Genomic DNA, 7,577 nt, shown 5'->3' with positions numbered 1-7,577 from the left:
CAGAATGCAAAGGAAATCTTGAAAATATACATGAGAAAAAATTTGCTTTAACAGATACCAAAATACACCACAGGGATGAAAACAGCATGACAATGGTACAAAAATATTCAGATTATTGCAACCAAGTATGAGAAGAAAATACAGGTGTGTGATGGGTAATACTGAGTGTCAACTTGATTGGATTGAAAGATACAAAGTATTGATCCTGGATGTGTCTGTGAGAGTGTTGCCAAAGGAGATTAACATTTGAGTCAGTCGGCTGGGAAAGGCAAACCCACCCTTAATCTGGGTGGGCACCATCCAATCAGCTGCCCGTGCAGCTAGAATAAAAGCAGGCAGAAAATTATGAAAAGAGAGACTGGCCTAGCCTCCCAGCCTACATCTTTCTCCTGTGCTGGATGCTTCCTCCCCTTGAACATCAGACTCCAAGTTCTTCAGTTTTGAAACTCAGACTGGCTCTCCTTGCTCCTCAGCTTGCAGACAGCCTATTGTGGGACCTTGTGATTGTGTGAGTTAATACTTAGTAAACTCCCCTTTATATATACACACACGTACACATTTTATATATATATATATATATTTATTTATTTATTTATTTTTGAGATGGAGTCTCGATCTGTCGCCCAGGCTGGAGTGCAGTGGTACGATCTCAGCTCACTGCAGGCTCCGCCTCCCGGGTTCATACCATTCTCCTGCCTCAGTCTCCCTAGTAGCTAGGACTACAGGTGTCTGACACCACTCCCGGCTAATTTTTTTGTATTTTTAGTAGAGATGGGGTTTCACTGTGTTAGCCAGGATGGTCTCGATCTCCTGACGTTGTGATCCACCCACCTCGGCCTCCCGAAGTGCTGTGATTATATATATTCCATTTGTTCTGTCCCTCTGGAGAACCCTGACTAATACAAGGTGAATATATAATGTTGAAGTGGATGGGAGAAACTACACTGAATTACGCTAGAGACGGAAAGTGTAAAGGAAAGTCTAATACATTCTACCATATTATAATACATGAAAATTAAGCAACTCCCGCCCCTAGTTTCTATATTCCAATAACAACTAACAAAGCAAAATTAATTTAAAAATAGAAGGCAAATCACAAACTTGGAGAACATTCTTGTAATTAAATGACAAAAGTTAGCATTCATTCTTAAATATAAAACAGCTTTTCTACATCAATAAGAAAAAAATGAATATCCCAACAGACAAATAAGGTCATGAAGGAGGTCACTAGAGAAAAATACATGCAAAAAACTTCAAACATCAGAAATCAGTTAATTACAACTTAAAGCATGATACAACTTATCACAAATGGGTGTTCTCTCCTAAATAGATATGAAGGGTATTATTTGGTACAACAGTTTAGAGGGGCCAGTAGATGTGTGTGTATACACATATAGTAAATACTGTAAAAATACTTTTTCCTTTTCATCCACTAATTTTATCTATAAGATTTTTTCCCCTACAGACAACATTGAATAATGTAGTTTCTTTATAAATTTTAAGGATCTTTATTTCTATGTCTGTTCTTTTCTTTAGCTTTTCATATATATATATTTTTTAGTCATAGCATCTTTACAATTCTAAATGATATTTTTTCCTTCATCATTGCTTCAGGACTGCAACTTCTCATCCATACAGCTCAAAAGTCATGATTTATAATTTCTAAATATATTCAGTGACATTGATTGAATGACAAAACAAATCTAAAGACAATATTAAAAATGTCCCAGGAAGGCTCTAAAGTTCTGTTCTAAAAAATAAAATCTACTAAAAAGTACACCAGCAAGTGACCTGGGTTTTAAGTTGAATTAAAAACAAAGCAAAACTGTAAACAATAAATGATTAGTTGCCACTTCATTTGACAGTAGGACTGGAGTAGGTTTTTGGATTAGAAACGTTAAGTGCTGAGATCATGTCTTACTGGTTACAGGTTGATGGGAAAAGGGCACATTCCAGGGAAGGGCCTTAGCAGAGGAGAGGTAGGCAAAAATCAAAACTGGTGCCTCTGACCTGAAGCACCAGGAGTTGCAAGATTTTGTGTGACACCTGTATTCGGGTTTCTCAGGATAGAACTTCAGAGATGGATGTTGTGTCCTGTTGAAAGCAACAATGCTATGATATGCAAGAGTGTTATGTCCCTGTCAGTGTAATATTAACTTATTGGAAGTAAACAGCCATTATCAAGACTCATAAAAGGAATAATTAATGGTATTGTTAGCTTTTTTAAAAAATTAGAAAATAAATGGCCTCTTTGGTTTTGAAATGCTAATTAAGTACCATGGGATCATCTCCAGTTAGTCAAGTTTATTCCTCCCAAAGCTAGTTTTGCAAATACAGGGCAGAACCTCAGTCAATATTGCCCACATGTAGATCTATTCAACCTATATGAAAAGAAAAAGGAAGACCCTTAATTGAAGAGACTCCCTTCAGGACCTACTCAGGCCGGGCTCTTGCTGGTCATCACAGCACAAGGTGCATGTAAATCCCCCGGGAGCCTGATTCCCCAGAAGATTTTTGAGGAACACATTCCACACTGAGAAATAGTTGACAAGATGATTTATTAATATAAGCTGGGGACAGGAGGGAAACAAAAAATAAAAATAAAATAGCAGCTTGAAAAGGAGAAATTAGCTTTTGGAATCTGTTTTGATATTTAGAAATCAGGACATCATTTTCCTTTCATCGGCGGTCCCATTGCAATTTTCCTTCCCTGTCTGGTCAATTTGGAAAAGACTGACATGAGGAGGCTTTCTGTCATGGGATTTGAAGCTGCATGCCTTTAAAAGCTTCCCAGGCCTGCACAACCTCTAGACCCTTGCTAGTTGGCTTGAATTCTTCTATGTTTGCAATTTGCACACATATATTTTAAAAGGAAAATAGTCCCTGGCATAAGGAGGTGGTCTCTCTTTTCCTCTCTTCCCAGTGGTTTCTCTTAAACCGCACCCTCAGCCAGCCCTGTTCACCTCTCCCCACAGAGGCAAACAAAGGAAACATTACTGCTCCTCCTGGAACCAGAGATCGCCAGCAAGTGGGAGGGCCGGTGCTGCCACGGCAGTAGGCACATCTGTCACTCAAGAAATGTCACCCTGCCTTGACCAATCCATTGTACAGCTGGAATGGGGAAAGCGCTTATTTGGAAGGTGCAGAGATGAACAGCTGTTGACATCTGGGCCAGTCTGGGAAGGGGGTGCAGGCTTGTGCAGCACATCTGCTTTCAAGAGAATGTTCACTTATGGTAGGAAAGCTTCTATTATAAATAGGTTCTCACACACAAACACAAATACACACCTCCCTCTCCACTCCCCAACCAAACCACCCTACTCAATCCCTTCTCTTACCTGTTTTTGGACGATTTCCCTCCAAACTCATGTATTTTAAGAATCATAGCTTTTGTGTGAACCTATCCGCTAGTGCCAATGCCTCACTATTCACCATTGAAGGAAGTTGAAATAAACAGCCTTGTCCCCAGCCCCCTCTGGCTCAGTAAAACCAATTACCAACTGAGCACAAAAGTGCCCAGTGAAAAACAAATAAACAAACACAAAACCTCAAACCGTGGAGCAGTCACATTTTAGGGGAGGCGACAGAAGCTTTTATTTGCAAAGGCCCAGAGCTGAAGAGATTTTTGAAATTAGCAAAGGCTCACCGCTGCCTGGGAACATAGAGGATACCAAGAGCCCCTGGGACACCCAGCCACTTCCCTCACTTCGTGGCGAAAGGAAAAAGCCGCTTTAATTGCCGAAGTTTATTTTTTCACAGCAGTCTTTAGAGGAAGACCCTTGGCAATCCGCACTTTGAAGATTTATACATGGCACTTACCAACTCTACTTTTATATATTTGAAATAAAAATAGCTCAGCAGTAATTTGCTTCTTTTTTTTTTTTACCCTTATTTTAAAACTCATTCCTCTCCTACCTTTGAAGTGTAGAGAACTCTCTCAGTCACCAGCCTTTTTGGATGGCAGAATGTTAATGATAAGAATTTATTTTCTGTGCTAACAAATGTTTTCCTTGGAGATTTTTTTTTTTATCATTTTAGATGGAACTTTTATAAAAGATATAAATTAAATCAGATTGTTGAGAAATTTCGCTGGGGAACAACGCCTTCATTTATAAGATTCTCCGGATCTCTGAAATGCTCAAAGAGGTTACAGTTTCTCCAGAGAGAAGAAAATACTCACCACTAAGACATTAAGTCCAAGAGCATTTTCTTCTAAGGAAATTTTATTCCAATGATATGAAAGACCAATAAGGATCCTAGTAATAAAGTAAAAATTTGAAAAACCAAAACCTGGGAGGCGGAGCTTACCTTCAGGAAGGTCTTCTTTCTGCTCAAAGTTCCTGCAAGTGCTTGCTAAGGATTGTGAAGCATTTCTCTAGAGCTCTGATCAGCAGATTTGATATATGGATTTAGATCAATTTTTTCTTACAGCAAATGTATGTGTTATTCTCCGTCTTCATTTGGTGCTATTTGCTGAGTGGCTGTTACTTGGGGGGCAAAGGTCACCTCGCTCTCTGGCGGTTGAGGCAGCCGAATAATCTTTTACTCCTCATAAGAGGAGTGTGAGATATTAAATCACACTTGACGTACCTGAGGCACAGCAACTTCATCCATATTTTATCTGCTGTAAATTTAATACCACAGCACTTTTTAGGGTGATGTATTTATTAACTGGCTGGGGATGAGCAGTACAGAAATTCAGTTTGTTCAGGAAAATAAAATGAAGACAGTCTGACAAGTTTATGAAGTAAGCACAATAGCTATTTATTACTTTTTAAACACACAGTTTGCTGAAATGTCTTTAGAGTGTTTGTTCAATAAATGCATAATGCTTCCTAAATCATCTCAGCTTATTTTTTTCTTTGAATTTTAATAAAGCCTTTTTCTCTTAAAGCAATCTGCTTTCCTCCCACGGACGGTGGCTGTTTCCGACGGCTTACCTGGCACTCCTAGGTAAAGAAGCGGAGCTTTGTTCTGTGTGAACCACCCTGTGGCATTGTGGGAAATGGAATCACATTTAGGCTTGCTGCAAGTCAGCCTCCTGCCCCTGGAATCAGCCGATAAACTATTTCAGAGAGACAGGGCTGTCTTCGCCAGAGGACTGCTTCTCTCAATGACCCTGCTCAACTTCTCTTTCTTTCTCTCGCTTTTTCTCTCCTTCTCTCTTTCTCTTTCTATTTTAACATCTCCTGTGTTTCACAGCACTTGTACTCTGAAATCTTTATTTTTAGCTGCAGATAAATTATACTTTGCTTGTATGATCCATGTGCCACCTCTCTTGCTCTTTGGTGACACGAGGATATGTCAGCTATTTATTGAAAAGGGAGAATGAGGTCCGCACCATGTACTTGTATGGTCATTAAGTCTCATACAACTTTCTTTTCCCTTCCTTTCCTGAAAGATACAACCTTAAGAACCTCACAGCATTTTTGTGATTATAATAGTTGCCTTTTGTACTTATTTGCTGGTCATTTTCACTTGTGATCTTTGGCCTTCAGTCACTTGAATCACCAGCTTGTAGCTGATGTCTCTAAATAAATCAAGGAGACTCTACACTTTAATTTGATATTAAGTGTTCTAACTCCACAGAATGGGACCAGAGCACTGATTCTTCAGAATGGGACCAGAGCACTGATTCCCTGGTAACTGTTGAATACGTAAAGTCTCTGGTTCCACCCCAGACCCGCTGAGTCAGAACCCTGGGGATGGGCTCAACAGTCTGGGGTTTCACAAGCCCTCTAGGTGTTTCTGATGCCTGTTCAAGTTTGAGAATCAATGGACTTAAGTCTTGATAAACCACAAACAGGTGATCTATTTGCAGTATTAGCATCTTTTGTCGGCCCCTCCCTGACTCACCCCAGGCTTCCAGGAGGATGCTCAGGGAGTGGAGTGCACAAATTTGCCAGCTTTAGGAGCACTGCTCTGATAAAGTGGACTCAGTGCTGCGTACAAATAACGTGTTGGATGACCCAGTGTTGGTAGAACCCTCTCTCGGCATGTCTCATCTAAAGACGACTGTAACTTGCTTTAGGAAGAAAAAGGGGCAAGGGTACTAATGTTTTTTTGAGGGAAAGGAAACTAATATCAATAGGACTCTTTAAAAAGGAGTTCTCACAACTTTTAAATTCTGTGGTGATATGCTTACTTGTATGTCTCTGGTCTTCATAAAACATTTACTGCTCTAAATCAGATCCGAGTATTTTCAGGAAACAACATTTCAGTTCAACTGGGTGTGCACTGGTTCTTTGTCTTTGGCATATTTTAAAATAATATATAAATAGGGAAGGCTTCAAACCTATCTCTTTATTGTCCCTTTTAATATATTAGCTCTTCCTACGCTATTACTGTTCTATACCTGCCTGTTAATATATCCCCTTCCTGAGCACATCATTCCAAGACACATCTTAATTTATTCCCTTATTTATTCTTTTCTCCACCGCATTGGAAGTTCAAATCTTCCATGTCGCACTATTGCCTCTGACAATGTATCAAACCACATCACTTTTTCAGCTTTGGATCTTACTCTCTGCAGAAGTTCATTACGTAATTGATTTCATGTTAAGTAAATAGGGTTTTCTGCAGTTCTGAACGTTCACAGAAACTCGGATTCACCACCAGAATCTTAGGAGGCATTTTGGTGTCTGATGCAATTTAGAACTTAAATGGAGACACAATCTGATGTCTGACCTGAATTGTTTAACTATAAAATATGTTCCTATTAGGAAAGTCGCATCCCACAAAAGGAAACATACTGTGAGAGAGGACTGGGGAAAAATTAAATGACTTTCCAAAGCCTAAACCTCTGAAATATGTTAGTCCCTTTTACTTCAGGGTAACAACAAAGCATTTTTTTTTTAACATTCTGAAAACTTTAAAATGTACACCTATTATAACATCTTTATACTCCTGAACTTCAGCAACTGAGGGAAAAAGAAAAATCTACTTATTAGGTGTATATATGCACGTGTATGTTGTTGAGAAAAATGTAATATGTATATAAATATATAATATAGATGCTATATATGAGATACATTGATGCTGTATATACATAGTAGTGTTGTTTTTCAAACAGCTGACTGTGACTGGATTGTGGCTCTTGGAATCTACTTGGTTGGTCATGATCTGCGTTAAAAAAAGACATTGAATAGTCAGTCAAACTAAATAGACTAAAATAGGATACAAGAGAAAATAGCAGAATACATTACTGTATATAGTGAGGCTAAATATTATTTTTGGGAAACTTGTTTTAGTATAAGTAAGCATGTATACTGGGTCATGATATAAATACACTGATATAAAGAGTTGAATATTTATAGTTAGTGGCTTTATTATTAGTGTGATTTGCCTGGTATTCTCTTACCTTTAACAACAGCAATCAAACAATAACAACCCCTCCTAAATACATAAAAAAACTACATCCAAATATCATAAATAAAATAAAAGATATGGCTATGCTGCATTGAAGCATAGAGCTTAGAGCAGTCTTTAAATACCTTGATCCATTCACTCATTTACACATTAAAGAAACTTGAATAAGTTAATAAACTTCCCTGTGCCTTGATTTATTTTTTATTTTT

General features: G+C 38.4%; 1 long non-coding RNA gene across 1 annotated transcript; it reads right to left on the bottom strand.

Annotated features, from left to right (window-relative positions):
- Positions 1-2,289: 2,289 nt before the first annotated feature.
- On the bottom strand, positions 2,290-4,480 carry LOC105522180. Its single transcript, XR_001003401.1, has 2 exons — positions 4,309-4,480; positions 2,290-2,570 (listed from the first exon to the last, which is right to left on the bottom strand). It is a non-coding gene; the product is annotated as an uncharacterized LOC105522180 (long non-coding RNA).
- Between the last annotated feature and the right edge of the window lie 3,097 nt (positions 4,481-7,577).

This window comes from Colobus angolensis, unplaced genomic scaffold, assembly GCF_000951035.1.
Source record: "Colobus angolensis palliatus isolate OR3802 unplaced genomic scaffold, Cang.pa_1.0 Scaffold42, whole genome shotgun sequence".
In the NCBI taxonomy this organism is placed as follows: Eukaryota; Metazoa; Chordata; class Mammalia; order Primates; family Cercopithecidae; genus Colobus; species Colobus angolensis.
The sequence above is the reverse complement of the archived record's forward strand: the minus strand, read 5'-3'. Positions and strand labels throughout refer to the sequence as shown.